Source organism: Saccopteryx bilineata, chromosome 3 (assembly GCF_036850765.1).
Source record: "Saccopteryx bilineata isolate mSacBil1 chromosome 3, mSacBil1_pri_phased_curated, whole genome shotgun sequence".
NCBI classification, from domain to species: domain Eukaryota; kingdom Metazoa; phylum Chordata; class Mammalia; order Chiroptera; family Emballonuridae; genus Saccopteryx; species Saccopteryx bilineata.
Window position 1 is genome coordinate 71,399,611 of NC_089492.1, and position 20,071 is coordinate 71,419,681.

The 20,071-nt window shown below is 45.1% G+C and overlaps 1 protein-coding gene and 1 non-coding gene across 4 annotated transcripts in view; both read right to left on the minus strand.

Annotated features, from left to right (window-relative positions):
• The window catches only part of JPH1 (junctophilin 1), an 86,866-nt gene that overhangs the window by 47,586 nt on the left and 19,209 nt on the right, over positions 1-20,071 (minus strand). The gene's annotated exons all lie outside the window — the stretch shown is intronic.
• TRNAT-AGU (transfer RNA threonine (anticodon AGU)) lies at positions 15,911-15,986 on the minus strand. Its single transcript has one exon. It is a non-coding gene; the product is annotated as a tRNA-Thr (tRNA).

A 20,071-nucleotide genomic window follows, 5' to 3' on the forward strand; every position in this document is an offset into this window, starting at 1 on the left:
GTTTCTTTGGAAACTGACCCCAAAGTGTGCAACGTAATTTTGACCTGACGCGAGGCTTTGGGTTTGGAGATAAATGAGAGGTAAACTGGAAGAAGGGGAGATGCCACACAAGACTCTAGGAGTGTCACTTCCTCACAATCAGCCCGATGTGCTCAGTCCCCTAAGAGTGTGTCCATCACTGCCCTGACACCAGTTGCTGTGGGCCCATCGCTTGTTTGGGGCCTGAGCACTGCTCACGGAGAGGCCTGGGTTCTTTTGCTGACTCCTTACTGTTGATGACCAGAGGCCTCTTGCCTCCATGTCATACATCAGCTTCCTCATCCATTAAATGAAAGGGTTTGAATGAGAACTTGAATTCATCCGTAAAACAGAAATTGAACCTGCTTTCCCCATCTCAATCAGATAAAGGCGGCATGCTCTGGCCGGCAGGCACCCGTGTCCCTCTCCCTGGCTCCCCCTGCAGCAGTCCTTCCACAAACCCCAAAATGACAGTGCTGAAGATTCCTGGGAGAGCAGGGGACGTGCCCTTCAATCTGAATGTTCGGTAACTGTGGCGGCTCTATTGTTATTGCTAAAGAAGTTTGCTTATTATGAATACATGAAAACTGGACCTCTCGCTATTCTCTTTAAAAAATGATGTTAGTCTTCCTACTAAAATGTACGATTCTGCTTTAGTAAATAAAGTTAGAGGCAGGAAAAGTGAGTATACCTTTTAGCTAAAACTTTCCTACAGTCTGAACGGTAAGCAACCCTAAACAATGGCCTATATACAGCAATCAAATCATCTGTGGACAGTGAAATATGAAAATGCTTGTATTTTATAACAATGTACATCAAAACGTCTAGCATTAGCTGTGTGGACATATGAGCACAGAACCAAAAATGTCTTCAAGGATTCATGGCTGATTATTTTTATAAGTGGATCTCTAACGTGAACCAGTCTTTAAATACCCTCAAACTGCTAATTAAACCTGGAATTATTAATACTATATCAACATAGTTCACAAAATCTGGAAACTGAGAAAGACCTCAGAGATCACTGAGTTCTGACTCACTTGTGTGGGTCAGCTCTGGCCCAGTGGGCTAAGGTGACGTCACACTCACAGCCATGCACACGGAGATGTCTGTGTGTGGGACCCCGGCCTTGCCAATGCCAGCACCCATGGTGACAGCACGGTGGGAAGCACAAGGACAGAGACAGACGGGATGCAAAGTACTAACAGTCCTACGAGCTGGGCTAAAGGTGTCACTTCACCAGCCATGAGGTGATGGGACACAGTCCTGCCATGCTCATGGGACTGTCAGAATGCATCATGCACAGGAACGGCTTTAATGTGACCGCCAAGAATTGGTCTACTCTTCAGCAAGGCAGAAAGGTATTTTACAAATATTTGTTCTTAATTATATTATTAATACATTCACATTTCTTATTAATGAGGAAAAGCAGGGGAGGAAGAAGTGGGGAGAAAGAATACCCAAAGAAAGGTGAGTGATGAGAAAGGGAAAGGGGGGGAGGGGGGAGGGAGAGGGGAGGCAAGACAGAGACGTATTGACTACTGCGGGTTCCACACAGTCCAGGGAAACTGACCAAATCCACTAGAGATAAGTTTAACTGTGACTCTCAAGTCCCTGAGAGAAATGTGATATAGACAGATATGCTCTAAAGCTATAAAACTGTATAATGATTTCTGAGTGTCTATATTCCAGGATCTTTGGAGCAAAATTATTATGCTGAATTCTCCCAACAATCCCTCCAAGTTATTATCCTCTGTGTTATAAGAAGATGTCAGGGAGGAGCGGTCTGCCCAGAGTCCATGGCAGAGTCAGACTGACCCTGGGCACCTTCACGATCAAGTCCACACTCTTCCTCATCAGGCCACCTATCAGCTGGAGGCAATGAAAATGTCATGGGGCAAATCTGCCAACTTGCAACAACTGTTTGCTTATTGTACTGCTTTTTTGTATTTAAGTTGAACATAATCCTGGTAAAATGAACTTTCACTAAAGCTGATGATTCAGATAAAGGTTCTTATCAATTCTGTGAGCTACAGATGAAATTGAGAATCGACTGGAAATTAAGTAGCATCGCTAAACCAACTCTGCTTCCTAATGTCCCCCAGGATCAGAACGCTAGCAGTGGTCATTTGGGCATTTAAGCCGTGCCTTAATATAGAAGGAGCAAAATCCCACTGATCCTGCAGTGAGCCAATCTAGTAGAGAGAGCCGAAAATACCAAGTGGACAGATGTGTGTACCCAAATATTTCAGGCGAGCAGACCAGCTCTAGTATCCAACATACTGGAATAACCCCATTCTTTTTCAGAAGCAAGTATCTGTGGACAAGTTTCGAACTGAGGTTTGCTAAGGACATTCTGGGTTTGTGGGAGCTTGTGAGAGATGCTCAATGTTCCCCTGATGGCCAGAATCCATGAACCGCACCCTGGCTCACCCAACACGTCCAGTTCCCTTCTCATCTGTCCTTTGTGGTCAGTGGGAACTACCCAACCCTGACCCAACTCAGCCCATAATTATACTCTCACATTCATACTTTGATGATTTTAGGGTCTGGGATAAAGCTAGAACACGGGGGATTTTCCCCTCCTATACCCTGTCCTTTTCTTACAACCACCGGGGCCACCCATCGCCAACTCCTCCCTTCCTAGGAGAGCACAGCGGCAGCTTTGACACTGTAAGGAACAGGAAGATGGGAAGAGGCTACAAGAAACGACCAAGTTCTTAGAAACCCTGAGAAACATGCTTGTGAAGTTCTCTAATCCAACCTGAAGTGAGGAGACATTCCCCATGCTCCGTAATTAGCCTTTCATGGAACTACTCACTATGTGTCACGCTTTCTACAAGATCCACTTCAGACATGAACTTCCAGTCGCCTTATAAGGAGGGCTCTATAATTATCCCCATTTTATTGGTGAAGATATCCAAGGCGAAGAGAGGTTAGATGACTTGCCCAAGGGGGAGTCAAGACTTTGCCTGACTCCAAAGCATATGTTCTTGCCACACTCCCTAGCCTTCAACTGCAGTCTGTGCATAAGATCGGAAACCCCTTAACAGCCTAGAATCTTCCTCCAAGTTTTGCCTATAAAAGACCTGAACTATTATTAGGGAAGATGTGTGAATATTTTATTCTGAAACAGAAGACTCAGAGACTGTGTGCCCAACCACAGAATGCATTCCGTGCCCTATCAGAAAGTTTAAGATTTTTTTTTTCCGAGGCCACTAGGACAGACATGCCGAGAATATTCATGCTGTGGTGGGTACTAATGAATATTCTAAACTGCAGAAAAACATTTTAAATTAAGAACTTTAGATTGTAAATATTTGAATTTAAGCAGGTACCACAAGGTTTTGCTAGAGGCACCTGAATGAACTGCGTCTTGGTTCTTATTTATTTATTCATTCATTTATTTTTTACAGAGACAGAAAGAGAGTCAGAGAGTCAGAGAGAGGGACAGACAGGCAGGAACAAAGAGAGATGAGAAGCATCAATCATCAGTTTTTGGTTGCGACACCTTAGTTGTTCATTGATTGCTTTCTCATATGTGCCTTGACCAGGGGCCTTCAGCAGACCGAGTAACCCCTTGCTCGAGCCAGTGACCTTAGGTCCAAGCTGGTGAGCTTTGCTCAAACCAGATGAGCCCGCGCTCAAGCTGGCGACCTCGAGGTCTTGAACCTGGGTCCTTCGCATCCCAGTTCAATGCTCTATCCACTGCACCACTGACTGGTCAGGCAAGTGTCTTGGTTTTTAAAAGCTAGTTGAACATAGTGTTTATTATGGCACTGCTTGTGACCATGGCACTGTTAGCGGCCACCTGCCCGTCCGCTGAGAGGGAATGTTGGTCAAACGGGGGCAGGCGGCCTGGAATGCATGACATCATCAGCACTAACAGCCCAGGGGTGCATCAGGCAGCATAGCGTGGCCTTACAACACAGTCTGGATTGGCAAAAAAAAAACTAAACTAAAGAAAATATGCATGAAATGTAAAGTATTATTAATGTTTTAAATATAATGTAAATAAAAGAAAATGAACTGTGACATGGTGCCATTCATGCAAATCAAAAATACACAGAAAACGCTCCATGTTTCCATTCACACAGAATCAAAGAGCTATAATAACTACCCGATTGCTGAGCTCACAGAGAGGAAAGGATCGGGCCAGGGACACAGAGAAAAGAGGGAGGAGAAGAGGGGGCCTTGCGTTTAGGGTCACACACAGAAGACCAGGACGTGCTATTTCAGCCTTCCACAGTGAAGGGTTAGGAAAAGGAAGGGAGGGTAGATGGGTTGGGGAGGGGAAAGTGGTGGAGGAAGGACTACAGAGGAGTCACTGGAGGATGGACACAAGTTATGGATCCAGCTCAGAGCTGTCTCCACCGCACACCCATTGTTACCTTCCGTTTTACCTTCTGGTGTTATCCCAAGCAATCCTCAGCTTTGGGCATGTCTGACACACGTGCATCTGCATACACACTCACCACACACCCTGAAGCCCTGCACGGCCAAGCCTGGATTAGAGCCTGGTGTGTAGGGTTGAAGACCAAGAGAAACTGAGCATGGTATGGTGGGCATCAGAATGGAACCCTTGGATCAGGGGTCGGGAACCTTTTTGGCTGAGAGAGCCATGGACGCCACATATTTTAAAATGTAATTCTGTGAGAGCCATACAATGACACGTGTACGTTACGCATTATTCAATAAAAATTTGGTGTTTCCCCGGAGGACAGCTGTGATTGGCTCCAGCCACCCACAACTGTGAACATGAGCGGTAGGAAATGAATGGATTGTAATACATGAGAATGTTTTATATTTTTAACATTATTTTTTTTATTAAAGATTTGTCTGCAAGCCAGATGCAGCCATCAAAAGAGCCACATCTGGCTCGTGAGCCATAGGTTCTTGACCCCTACCTTGGATGGACTCCAATAAAGACTGTTCCATTTTCTTTTTGTACATCCACAGATGGGGAGAGTTGAAACTCGCAGGACACACAGACCCAGGAAATGAAAGAAGAGAGGCGAGCTAAAGATAAGACGCGATGAAAAGCTCGACTGTCTCTGCTTCCCTCCACCCAGCGGATCCCAGGGTGGCTGTCACTGCAGCCCTCCTTCCTTGGACCCCAGCCTCAGGCTCAGGCCCCGGGGAGGCGTGGGGCTGGGCTGGTGCGGAGAAGGCTGTTGAGCCAGGGGCGGTGAATGAATTCCTAAACAAATTCTCCCCTGACACATCCCTAAAAATAAGTCTGCTTACATGCACAACACATTTTTGGACTGGTAAGCTGAACTGTCTCCTTTATCCTCTCTAGAGACTGACTGTTTCATATTCAGCTTTATAGAGAAAATAAAATGCAGGTGCAACACATCGAGCCCAATTGGCAGTAACTTTTGATATATGTGATAACAGCACACCTGCCAAGAGGTTAAGGACTCACAGAGCACAGCCCGTGGGTGGATGAGCCCGAGCGTCCCGGTCAAACGCTGATAAGGCTCACTTGGGCATTGCCTTATTTAGTCAAGCTGCTCTGCCCTAACGCCGGGGCAGGGTGACAACCACGCATGCCGTGACCCGGCTCTCTCCTCCCAGTCACTGGTGCTGACACACCAATTAAAAAAAGGCTCTCTGTGATTTAAACAGCCTCTCGCCTTTCTGAGTAGCAACGTCTCTAAGAAGACTAAAACCTGAGCATGTTTACTTGGCAAAGAATTTTATGAGAAATACTGAAAATTAAATTCTAGTTCTCGAGGCTTTCCCCCCACACACTGAGCAAATTATAATGTTATATACAGCAATTTACCAGTTTGGTTAAACTACGTACATATTTTCTTCATAAACCACTATTATCACTATTTCTAACTGTATACTTTTTAAAATTTTCATAAACCACTATTATTACTATTTCTAACTGTACGCTTAAAAAAAACAGGCATCAGGCATTGTAGTATTAGAGACAGCCTGACACATTAATAATAATTTCATTTAGACCTGATTGCAATCAAAAGAAACAATATGAATCTGACGCATCTATATCTATATACACGAATATGTACACACATATGTACATGTACATAAATCACTGTATGAACATAAGTTATTTTCCACAAGAAGGCTGGCACATGAGGCAGGTGTAATTGCTTATAAATGAGGAAGCTCTCTCTGTATTGTTATGGAATAGATTCTAATACATTCCTGCTAATTATAAAAAAATCCAACAGGGTACAGAACAGTATATTACGGGCTACAATCCATTATCTGCAATTCCAATGTCTAAAAAGTTTTAAAAACCAAAATTTCCTTTTTTATAAGCTTAGTGCCAAAACTTATTTGACAGTTACACCTGAAGGTGACAGGAGTGAGGCTATTCCTGGCTGTGTGTGTGTGTGTGTGTGTGTGTGTGAGAGAGAGAGAGAGAGAGAGAGAGAGAGAACACTGCTCCCCTGGGGAATTCATGTGCCACTCAGACCCACCCTGGGGGGAATGGGTGACTTATGCTATGGGCACCATACTGCTTTTCTAAAAACCCAGTTAAGTTCTGAATTCTAAAACATATCTGGACCCAAGAGGTTCAGAAAACACTTATGGACTTGTAGGTCTGTAACCACCTGGAATCAAAGGGGACAACATGGTATCTGTCAATATCAATATCAGAAGAATTTTATAAAGGTACTAATAATCCTGCTTGTATGAGCTGGAATCAGGAGTGGGAAGATCTATCACTCAGTCTATACCATTTTGTAACTTTAAAATTTTTTAAAGGTTCAGACATAACTGAGGAAGCCACATGTGGGTTAGGGAGACAGAAGCTGTGTGTGTGTGTGTGTGTGTGTGTGTGTGTAGACAGAGAGAGAGAGGAAGGGAGATAAGAAGCATCAACTGGTAGTCCTACCACTTTCGTTGTTCATTAACGAGCCACACACATGTATCATCTATTAAAAAATAAAAATATAAATAAAACCCCCTCACCAATTCCAAGCACAGGAAAAGAGCCTAAGCTATTGAAGATGCATCCTGTTTAACAAGTCTTCAGTAAGCAGCGTTCCCCCTCCCCCTCCTCCGGTCAATGAGTCCCTTTGACTTGCCTTCCTTGGTAGCTATGAATTTCAGTTTCTCTTGACTCTCATTTTAAGCAGTCCAGGGGCTTTCCAATGTTGGTCTTTTCCTTCAAAATACAGAGTCCTCACTCAATGTTATGGATAGGTTCTGCAACTTTAAACCCAATGAGGTATAATGAAACTGATTTCACCACAGACTCATTGATATAAACAAGAGTTAAGTTCTTACAACATCTCACCACAGACTCATTGATATAAACAAGAGTTAAGTTCTTAACAACATCTCACAAATGTTATACAGAAACAAACATTATTCGAGGTTCTGCTGTACTGTTTACAGTGTGTTTCTTAAAATAACTCTATTGCCTGCCCGGTGGTGGTGCAGTGGATACAGCTTCGACCTAGGATGCTGAAGTCCCAAGTTCGAAACCCTGAGGTTGCTGGCTTGAGCACAGGCTCATCTGGCTTGAGCACAGGCTCATCTGGCTTGAGCATGGGCTCACCAGCTTGAACATGAAGTCGCTGGCTTGAGCATGGAATCATAGAAATGACCCCATGGTTACTGGCTTGAGCCCAAAGGTTGCTGGCTTGAAGCCCAAGGTCGCTGGCTTAAGCAAGGGGTCACCGGCTCAGCTGGAGGCACCCCACCCCGTCAAGGAATGTATGAGAAGCAATTAATGAACAACGAAAGTGGTAGGACTACCAGTTGATGCTTCTTATCTCCCTTCCTCTCTCTCTGTCTACACACACACACACACACACACACACACACACACACACACACACACACACACAGCTTCTGTCTCCCTAACCCACATGTGGCTTCCTCAGTTATGTCTGAACCTTTATAAAACTCATGTATCTAACACGCCTACTTACTTGTCCTAGCTTTCGATTGCGCTGGAACTTCATAGAAGTACAGATAAAATAATCTAATTTTAAAATTTTTACTTGGCACTGTTTCTCTGACCTGGATGGTTAATTGTTCTTGTGTCTAGTTTGTTTCCCCATAAGCCTCCAGGGCCCGCCCAAGTAGTGGGTGATAAATATGAGCTGAACTGAATTAAGCCTATACAACAAGAGTCATTTCCTGGGAAGGCTTTCTAATGAAAAGGAAATGGAAAAAATAATCAAGGCAGAAGAATCAAGTGCCACTTGCAAAGGCAGTGAGACGAGCATGCTGGGCCAACGGGACCCATTCTGAGTTCACAATTTCCAAGTGCTGACTCATGGCCTGATGGTGAAGAAACCCACGTACTTGTCTGGTGCCCACATATCCACAAAAGGTGCTCTAATAAATGTTACTGTAAGATTAAAATTATGTTTTTCCCTGTGATAGTAAAGAAACAAGCTATCTGTAGCTTGTTTATAACGAGCCCTACAGACCTAAAGGAAGAGTCAAAAATCTTTAAAAAAAATCATGGGCTACTAAATTGAGAAAAAATGCAACCCTTATCTTTCTTAGAATCCTTGAAATCACTACAAAATAATTTTTGAGATGTCCCATGTAGCCAATTTAACAATTAGTCCAGTGTCTCTATTTTTAAGACAGAAAGCAGAGACTTTTGAAGAAGACTGAAATCCCATCCTGGGAAGGAAAATTTCCTTCTGACTATACATTCAAAACTATATTTAAAAAAAGCCACCAAAAATAAAAGCTAATCCCCCCTTTTCTCTTTGAAAATCAATCTCAGTAAAGAAGTTCACTTATAACTCATGTCAGTATAATTGCAAAATAAAGGCAAAACATCTACATAGTTTTCAATACAAATATATACTTGTTTTAACTGATAATCACAGATTTTTTTTTTTAAGCCAGAAAAATCTTGGTAAGAATCCTAAATCACTCTTCTTTAACAGATGAAAAAAACCAAATCCAGGGAGGTCGCCGTTTACTGGCTGTGTTGTATCCACTCTGCACTGTGAGGTGTATAATTATTAGTAAGAATTGACTGGACTTACTTAATGAACTAGCACATACGCATACACAGCTGAGGAAGTGCAGAAACTGGTGCGCACCAATGTCTCAGGAGCAGAGGAAGATGGAGGGGCTTGCAGGCGGCGCCCAGGAGGGCTTGGCAGGGACAGGTTTCATCTTCTCACCGTCTCCCTAGTGGGCTGCTAAGCCTCCTGCCCCCTTTCCAGCAGGGTTTCAGCTGCACCAGCACCTCTGCCCCATAGTCAGCTGTTTACTTGTCTCAGCCAAAAGGCGAGCACTGCCTGTGAAACCCATTGCTCGAACAGGTATAGCATCCCGTTTACACCCATTAAATGAACTAGATCCACAAATTACTTTAGGGTATATGTGAGCCAAATAGAAGACAGACATCCAGGATGGTGGGTCTAGAAGCAGAAAAAGTAGAAAAAAGGAAGCGGAGGAAGGTGAGCAGAAAGGCAAGAAAAAGCAAGAGGCACAAGTCAAGACACAGGGAGCACGTGAGCTTTCAAAAATACGCTTCAGGAGGAAGGTGAAGCAGAAGAGAAGTTAAGCCCATGGACAATTTCTCAAGGAGAGATGAGTGTGTGTATGTCCTTCTTAAGTCAACACCAAATAAACAGAGGTCACGAGATGACACATTTTACCACTGTCAGGTGATTTCTGTATTTTGGCTCATGTGTTTCTGATATGAGCTAGAACATTTTTTTTTTTTTTTTTGTATTTTTCTGAAGCTGCAAATGGGGAGGCAGTCAGACTCCCGCATGCGCCCGACCTGGATCCACCTGGCATGTCCACCAGGGGGCGATGCTCTGCCCATCCATGGTGTCATGAGCTAGAACATTTTTTAATGGTGTGATACTGAATGGACCTTGGACGGGTCTCTCAAACTTCTTTTGTGCATGGAGTGAAAATTATTTCCTAAAAGTTTGCTTCTTGGCCAATATGGCCTCAGTTGCATGTGACAGGAGGGGATGAGCCCTTGGAAAGGAGGCTGCCACATAAACTCTGAAAGACAGCAACAGACCAGCCCCAAGAAATACACCTACACTGCATCACAGGGTCCGTCACACCATGTGGCCTTCGGGAAGGGGAAAAGACATTTCCCACAGAAGCCTTATTTGAGAAAACGGTGCCACAGTGGAGTCAGAGCTGATGCTCACTTCTTCACAGGATTAGAAGGAAATAACAGACTACCGCAGCTTAACAATGTGGGTGCCGCCATGGCTGTGAGCGTCTGTAGCCCACACACAGACACCACCAGCTACTACCGTATGGCCCTCTTCAGAGAAAGATGATGACACACATCTGCTTAGCAAGAGCAACAAGATGGTCGAACAGATTTGTAATGGTAATTCAAGCCTTGATTATTATTATTAGTTTTTTAAAAGGAGATAACACCCCAAATTCATTTAATTGAAAAATGCACACTAATCACAAATGTTCAGTAGCTCTCTGGGCCTTGCATGTGTCACAAGATATTTCCCACTGTGTCCACACCTGCTTTGAGACCCTTTTCTGGTGCTTTCTGCTCTGCTTAGAACACCTCTTCCTCCCCATTTCTGCTGCCTAGATCCTTCTCATGGTTCAGGATGCAACTCAAATTCCCTTCCCCTGAGACCGTTCCCAATGCTTCCACGTGGATAAAAACCCTTTGCTTTTACAACTTTATCCAGACCTGCACCGATTCTGAAAAACACCACTGACTCGACCACGGCATTCACTCCTCACTGTGGGTCACAGTGACTTGCTGTGCCCCACTCAGAACAGCGTGCCAGACAGCCAGGATTATGTCACGCTCGCTTCTGAACTAGCCACGTTCACTCGCGAAGCATCGACAGTGAGCCCACTGTAATCAAGGAGAGTGGTCTACCGCTTCCACGGATTGTCACAATACACATGACATGTGGGTCTGTGAGTACTGACTCTCCCTAGTTTTTACACTGTTCTTCTGATGTCATTTTACACATGGCAATTTGCCCAACTGTCTATGGGGAAAAGGCTAGTTTCAGGTAGAGGCGGTCCCCAAGTTACCGAGATAGAGTTCTGCAGGTGTGAAAATATTCAAGTATTTATATGCACAGAAAGGTAAACATAAATACTAGGTTAAGACAAACTTCTAAGTTCCACTTAATAGGTAAATGTACCAGTTTCAACTTACATACAAATTCAACTTGAGAACAAACCCACAGAACCTATCTTGTTCGTAACCCAGGGACTGCCTATATTTTCCTAAAGCCTAAACAGACACACAGAAAAGATATATAATAAAGACATATTAATAATGTTATGGTAGATATTTCCCACTTTTTCCCTTTAATTAAACATACAAGTATTAGGAGAATTTTCTATCTAACTTTAATGTTATTTTTATACTTCCAAGACTGGCTGTTTCTCCTGAGCAAGCTGATGGAAACAATGAGGTAGGAATGCAGACATGCAGGCACATGGGTGGGCGACTGGCTTGAAGAGTCCAATCAAATCCTGTTACGCAAGGCGAGACTCAGGACAAAAGCACAGGTGTTCTGCTCAAAGCTGTTTAAACTTCCAGAGCAGATGGCACACAATGGTGAACCAGGCTGGTTTGAGTCTCAGTAGGAAGCTTGCATCACAAAAATTTGTCTCTGTGGCCACAGTCCACACACCACTTGGAGCAGCGGTCAGGCACTTCAAACAGAGGTGTGGCCTTGATCACTGAAGGCTGGGACAATTCTTTCATTTGTATGTACTAGGCCTTGGTTGGCAAATTCATTAGTCAGCAGAGCCAAATATCAATAGTACAATAATTGAAATTTCTTTTGAAAGCCAAATTTTTTAAACTTAAACTATATAGGTAGGTACATTCCTTATCGAGGTAGCGCCCGCACGTGGTATTTTGTGGAAGAGCCACACTCAAGGGGCCAAAGAGCCACATGTGGCTTGTGAGCTGCGGTTTGCCGACCACTATACTAGGGGGAAATCGGTCATCCCATTCTAAAATTCAGCTGAGAATCTCCACAGCTTTCTTTCTTGGAGACCTATAAATACCAATGAACTTCAGTCCAATAACTGAAGATAGATATTACTTAAACTTCGTAAGTCTTGGGTAGTGCCTCACAGGCATGACCATACCCTTAGGCATGTCCAATGAGGGAGCAGGGGAACAATTTCACCCCAGATTACTCTCTGCGCCCACAGTAAGAGAGCTTACCGGTAGCAGGTACCATGCCAAACACTTCACACGCACCGACTCATGGAAATACTCACTCCAGCCCTGCGAGGAAGCACTATGAATTACCTTGCTCATTTCAAAGATGAGGACATGAAGGCTGGGAGAGGTCAGCTTCAGCTTGAGGCCCCTCAGCTAAAAAGTGACAGAGCCAAGACTCAACCACTATACTGTAGTATAGAAAGATTTCCAAAGAAAAAGCGGGCTGTGGTGTTGAAGATCTACTTGAATTTCCTCCCTGAGTTCCCTGTGACGTGGCCAGCTCACAGTCACTTCTTCCCTGGTTCTCCCAGAGGACGCCGCGTCGGAGATGACTTACACCCTGGCCAACGGGAAGGGACAGTGCTGAGCAGAGCTGAAACCACGGGACAGAGCGGGGCCCCTAACACCATGTATGATATATTTTTGCCAGAAATAGGATAGTTTGAACCCAACTGCTGGAAGACAGTGGGAACCCATGGACACCATCTTGATCTCAGCCTGGGAGCCAGCAGTTGGGGACTCAGCAGGGCATGGGGCGGGCACTGCAGGGAACAAGCGCTCACCTCTTTCCTTTCCCAGATTCAGCTACCACTACACAATGGAGGCCTCCTCCTCCTCCCCCCTGCCCCCTGTCTGGCTTGGGGGAGCGATGGGATGCTACCTGTACCTCTGAGGGAGTCCCCTTCACTGTGGGGGTCAGTCAGTGGAGCCGCTAGGTGCACCACCAACAGGACGGGGGTGGAGAGTTGGTGGGGAGGGGAATTTCGTGAATGGGGCCCAAAGTGCAGGCCTGGGGACCTACCTGTGACTTGCCTTCTCTCCACAGCTGAACAAGGCCCAGCTCCTGCTCTTGCTGCACCTCTTTCAAGCTGACAATAGAAACTTCCCTACCTGCCTCCCCAGCCTCAGCTGTAAGGGAGGCGTGTGAACACCGGCCAGGGAGACGGACGGGAGCCACGGCAAAGTCGGCCACAGGGAATGAAACAGCCAAGAGCAGCCTGGACGGACCCGCCCAGCCTCACACACAGTGGAACCAAAGGCATGTGTGGGCCACTCTCCCCTAAGGGTCCCTCCTCTTGTCCCTGCAGCTAACCTCGTTTCTGGTGACACTCCCACACGCTGCCTCTACCTCCACTAGGTTCAGGGTTCATGTCCAGTTGTACTGCTACCTGTTTACATGTCCATCTGTCACTAGGTTATACATTCCTTGGGGGACAGGGGCCATACCTTTTTCACTTGGTCTCCTCCAATGCACCGACTCGACATGATTTACACAGAGTAGCCATCTGGGAAGTGGTTGAAATAACTACAAAATTTTCCTGATGTGAAACAGCATCCACTTTCCACTTCAAGTTTACCTGGTGGAAAGCCATGGTTATCCTATGCAGAACTACAACTGCTCTTCTCCTGTGGTGCAGGCGAAGGAGCTTGGCACATGGACTGGATAAGCCATCTGCCTGAGTCACAGCAACGGCAGCCTCAGGATCTGAACCCAGGCTAGGGCTGTGGCGTACAGGAGTCCCCCCCACTCCCTTGCCCTGGGGACACAAGCCAAGGCCCTCAGGAAATGTCTAAAATTTATGTGTATGGCATCAAACCCTAACTATAATGGCTTTTTTTTCCCCCTATATGTATAAACTTGCATACCTAAAGGAAGCACTTTCTGGCTTCCCTGTGGCCTATCTGAATTGCCAGTATCACTAATCTTGTGCTTTGGGGCCATTATTAAGTAAAATGACGGTTTATTTGTACACAAGCTCTGTGACAACCCAGAAGGCTACAAAGTGACTGACAGGCGAGGAGCATCAACAGCATCGAGATGCCGGACAAAGGGATGATTTATGACCTGGGCAGGACAGAGCTGGACAGCGCAAGGCTTCATCACGTGACTTAGGATGGCATGTAATTGAAAACTTATGAATTGTTTATTTCTGGAGTTTTTTGTTTAATATTTTTGGACCGTGGTTGACTGCAAATAACTGAAACTGTGGAAAGCGGATATGGGGTGGGGGGGTTCTGCATGCTCTTAACCACTCCCTGCCAGGGCTGCCTCCCTGAGCCCTGGGACTGCACGGATATAAAGGACAATAGCGCTTCAGCAGGGAAGAAACCAACAAGAGCACTTAATCCTGCAGCTTTGCTCTGGCAGTTACCTCAGCTTGGAGAGCCCTTCCTTCCCTTTCTATTGCTGGAAACACCTACTTGTGTCCTCAAGAGTGCTCAGGAATCACCCCTGGAAGTCTCCCATGGTTCCTCCAGGTGTTTAGGGCCCCTCTGAGCTCTTGTACAAACACTGTCCTATGTTAGGTCACATCAGATAATACCTACTGGTTTTCTCCTCAGTCTCCTGCCCCAGCAGATACGGGCAAGGGTGGTCTTTTCACGATACTCAGCACGGAAGTATCCAACAGCTGTTGTTCATGTCAGTTTACGTTGCGACTACTACGTGCTCCTCATTGTGTTAGGGACATTCACACAAACTGATCTCATTTAATTCTCTCAACCTCTTGTGAGTGGCCAGGGTTACCAAGTTACTCTATTTTGGGGATAAGAAGTCTGAGGCTTAAACAATATTTAATTAGACAATACTTGAATAAAATTTTCCACTGCAGCTCAGTTTAGTGAGTACCCAGTCTTTCTAGTATCCTCAGAAACACACGGTGGGGGCAGTACCATGAGGAAGAGGGGAGTGTTCTCCTTCTAATCTCCTGTGGATGGGTCTCTTGGGTTCTTGCTCCTGGGCCCTGATCGAAGCCTGCTCAGGAAGAGGGTACAGCCTCTAGGTCACGAGTCATCGGACCTCTCAAACTGCAACTCACTCGTCTACTCGCCTCCAACCATTCAGGCTTCTTGTGTCCATTTTAGCTGAGAGCCAGGAAATCAGTGTTCCTAACCACAGAGGACTTTTCTGTAATGAGCGATTATCTCCATTAAACTGAATAACTCATGCAGTGATCTCCACATGCAGATTTTAAATATAGATATAATATATGAAGTATTGACTTGATATATGATCACCAAACTCCGATTAGGCCTCAGCCTTGCACTGCAGATTCAAAACCTCTAAGAAAGAATACGAACTCGAATATGACAAATCAATGAAAACCATGTATTTAGATGAATACCTATAATGTCTTGACACCTGGGCTAGGTTTCACACAAGGTATAAAAAATAGACCTGGTTTTATGAGCTATAAAGTATATAGTAATAGGCATAAAGTAGGCCACTGAAGTCTTAAAAATGGCCAATTCGTATTATTTTCTTTCCAGGTGTTTTCTAAGCAAATATTTTCATCTTACTAAAAATTATTCTAGCTAGCGTCAGAGTTATACTTCATTCTCAGGAAAAACTTTTTAAGTACGTCTGTATGTCTTTTCAGTTCATTAGTTCAGTACTTTTTTTTTTTTTTTTTTTTTCATTTTTCTGAAGCTGGAAACAGGGAGAGACAGTCAGACAGACTCCCGCATGCGCCCGACCGGCATCCACCCGGCATGCCCACCAGGGGCGACGCTCTGCCCACCAGGGGGCGACGCTCTGCCCATCCTGGGTGTCGCCATGTTGCGACCAGAGCCACTCTAGCGCCTGGGGCAGAGGCCACAGAGCCATCCCCAGCGCCCGGGCCATCTTTGCTCCAATGGAGCCTTGGCTGCAGGAGGGGAAGAGAGAGACAGAGAGGAAAGTGCGGTGGAAGGGTGGAGAAGCAAATGGGCGCTTCTCCTGTGTGCCCTGGCCGGGAATCGAACCCGGGCCCTCCGCACACTAGGCCGACGCTCTACCGCTGAGCCAACCGGCCAGGGCAGTTCAGTACTTTTTAAGCAGAGTTCTGAAAGGTATTTAGAATTTAAGCAAGCAGAATTTCATACTGATCACAGAGGTTCAAGAGAAGGGAGAAAGGAAGAACAGAAAAAAGAAAAAAACTCCAGCAAGGTTTGAGAAAGGTCATGAAAAAATCTGGTTATGCAGAGCCTATTTTAAGTTCCTAAAGGTCTTTATACCTATTTGGTGCAAGGACTGTGAGTATATCAATTTGCCTAAAATTTATATATATATATATCTTTCCTACAGAGAAATCCCTTCTTAATCTCCATGGCTTGAAAACATAAGATTTTACATCTCTGGCTGGTTCACAGCCCTCAGACAGATAAATGTATAAAGCATGACTCAATATAACCATGATTTTGAAAGAGCAATATATGATATATCTGAAGAGTGCATGATATAAACAAGTTTATATTTTTTAATCACACTTTTCTTTCCTTAAGTAAGAAGCAGGGAGGCAGAGAGACACTCCTGTATGTGCCCCAACTGGGATCCATCCGGCAAGCCCCCTCTGGAGTGATGCTTTGCCCATCTGGGGCCGCTGCTCCATTGCTCAGCTATCGAGCTATTTTAGCGCCTGAGGCGAGGCCATGGAGCCATCCTCAGTGCTTGGGGCCAACTTGCTCCAACCAGGCCATGGCTGCAGGAGGAGCAGAGAGAGAGAGAAGGGAGAGGGGTAGAGAAGCAGATGGTCACTTTTCCTGCGTGTCCTGACTGGGAATCAAATCTAGGACATCCACATGCCGGGCTGACATTCTACCACTGAGCCAACCAGCCAGGGCTAAACGATTTATATTTTAATTCATTTAAGAGGTATTCATCATTTAGTAAAAGTATTTTTTTTCTTTTCCTATTTTCCTGTTTTATAAGCAGTAAGAAAACAGTTGGACTTCTCTATGCATATAACCAGATTCCTCTTAAGAGAAAAATCAGACTGCTCAGCAGAAACTCCTGTCTCTCATCAAGCACCACCAGCCTGGCCTATTTTCTAGCAGAAGAGGTGACTTTTCAGGCCCAGCTGAGTGAGGGAGTCCTCTCAGGCAGGCACTTGCCACCAAGGACTTGCAGGAAAGCCAGGCGGCTGACGGGACACGCCGGCTCTTGGAGGCTAGGTGGATTCTCCATTACAAACCAGAGAGGAGGTCCCACAAAAGCATCAAGTTGGAACAGGGACCATGCAAAGAAAGGATGTAGATGGCATCATGGAACCCAATAAACACAGAGCCCAGCAGCCCCACGGTTCTGATCCTAAGCTGAGCCCAAGTGCTCTCTTTCAGGCTTCCTAACTCACTGTTCTCCACACTACCTACTCCACGCAGGCAAAACACCCATCGTGTTCTCCTGCAGGTGCAGCTCCAGACGGAAAGGTTTCGGGCCTGAAATGAGCCACTACAATGTCTTCGCACTCTTTGTTTAACTGGTAAGACAGGTATCTCCATGGAAGCCACGTGCTCCTTCTCTCGATCCATTCAGCGCACACAGTAACCAATAAAAATAAAAGATGCTTCTGCTAAGGCAAAGAAAATCATAGACGTTCATTTCATTCTTTTCTGTGGACTTAGTCAAAACCAAGAGGGAGCAGGAGGATTTAAGGAATGCTCTGACTACCCTCTGACTGACCAGCTAGCTACTGCAATGGCTACTCTATTAACAAAGTAATTTTTTTTTAAAGGATTTGCTAATTTGGTTTGATTTTAGGTCATGGAATTATGCAAACAATGTTTAGTTAAAACCACAATCAACCTGGTTCAAACCTTGTCTTAGATTAGATTAGCTTACTTTAAGAAAATAACTCACTGCTTCTTTCCATACATGGGTCATTAGACGATCCCTTATAAATTCCTCTACTCCAGCCCTCTCTACTCTCTTAACAACTCTTTTACTCTGAGGGACAATGTAAATCTTGGATTTTGATGTTTTCATTTCCTTTGGAAGCTCTTACATGCACAAGCCTTCAGAGTGACCATTCTCACAGGAATCTCATCTCTCGTTGTTTGGTTCCTCCTTATATGTCCATGAATCAAAGGATCCATTATCCTCCTCCCGCATGTCTCCACTATGATTCACAGTCATCCTGTGTTCTCAGCTAATGCTACTCAGATCCTCAGCGTTTTAAGTCCCTTGGACACAACCAGTTGTCTACAACGTGAGTTCCCCTTTATAAATTTCAAGGGTCCAGCTCTTTAGAGCCAGACAGATTTATTCCTGTCCTCGATGGTTCTGTCCCAACTTCTGCTGCTTGCAAATCATCCCTTGCACATGGCAGCTAACAGCATTCTCCTCAGATGTTGTTCTGTCCATGTTAGTAATGTCCTAGGAGCTGAGGCCACTTCCACTTGTGTGTTGCATAACCCCTGATAGCGCGTTTCGGATCCTCGACCAGTCAGCACCCTTATCTAACTGTCCTCTTCTCTCCCCATGACTCAGCTGAGCTCCCGCTGCAGCAAAGCACAACACTGTGAGTCTTAGATGACAGGCAGGGGGGTGCACAGTCCACAAGGGGGCCGAGCACATTCTTGTACACATGTTTCTAAGACTTCTCACATGAGCATGAAGCTCTGGATGAGACTGAGATGGAAGGGCTCTACCCAGCTTCTCCAGCCTTCAATTGCCCTGTCATGCTTCTTCTTTTTTACACACGAACAGCCTTAATTTTCAGGAATTTCAGACTGGCACCACCCCAGCTCACCACAAATGTACTAACTCTACCTCACCTCTCCTGGTGGTGGAAAGGAGGGTGAATGCGTACAAAAGACTGGTTTCCAGGTTCTGTTGGCAATGGCAGTCACTAGGAAACCTCAATGCAGACCACCCAGGGAAGAGGAAGAAGGCTCTGACGCTAAAAGCAAACTCTCTTCCAGCAAACCCCTGGATAATAAGCATTGCTGGGCTTTCCTGCCTCTGGGTGTTTTCCCTGTCTTTGGGCTGTGAGTCACCAGATATAAAAATCTCCATTTGCCCCTCTGACAAAATCATGCCTTCACTTCCCTTCAAAATATTGCTCAAGGCTTCACTTCTTTTTTTTTAAAATTCATTTTAGAGCAGGGGTCCCCAAACTTTTTACACAGGGGACCAGTTCACTGTCCCTCAGACCATTGGAGGGCCGCCACATACAGTGCTCCTCTCACTGACCACCAATGAAAGAGGTGCCCCTTCTGGAAGTGTGGTGGGGGGCCGGATAAATGGCCTCAGGGGGCCGCATGTGGCCCGTGGGCCGTAGTTTGGGGAAGCCTGTTTTAGAGAGGAGAAAGAGAGAGAGAGAAAGAGGGAGGAGTGGGAAGCAGACAAGTGCATGGTTTTGAACCAGCGACCTCAGTGTTCTAGGTCGACGCTTAATCCACTGCACCACCACAGGTCAGGCAAGGCTTCACTTCTTTATGAATCCATTGCAGACCAATTCCACCTGGCACCAGACATGCCAGTGATACTGAGAACCCCACAGTACCCATGCTGTCTCTAGTTTTTCTCTTCTTCATTTCTCGGCATTTCTGTAGGGCCGGCATTGACAGACATGCACGTCCATGTAGACTCGTCTACACGCGTGTTTACACAGACCCTGTTGATGGGGGATGGTTGCCTGAGACTTTAGTTTCTTCCCTTTGTTGGCTTACGCCTTCTCTTTCCCTTGAAATATCTCTAAGACTTCTTGGGCACCAAATACAGCAAAGGCTTTGTAACTGTTATAACTGTTATAAATATAGCAACGGTAATTAAAGAAAACTTTTCAACAGTAAAGTTTCATAACAACTTTAACACCACAAAATTAACACATCATTGAAGATTCCAAAGAGAAATAAATAAATAAATAAACCCCTCTAAATATGCTCTCCTTTGCGTTGTTTTTGTACGGAATTAAACATTAGTGACTGCTCACTCCTTGATCAGATTTTCATTATTCCCACAATAGGCTGAAAGTTACTCTAATTTAGTGAAGAGTAGAAAGAAGATAATTTTGAAAAATGCTTTCCGCATCAAGTTTGTACAGTAACATCAAAAACAAAACAAAACAAACAAAAAAAACCCTACACCATATATTACTAGGCTCTGTAGCCAAGTAAAAAGTC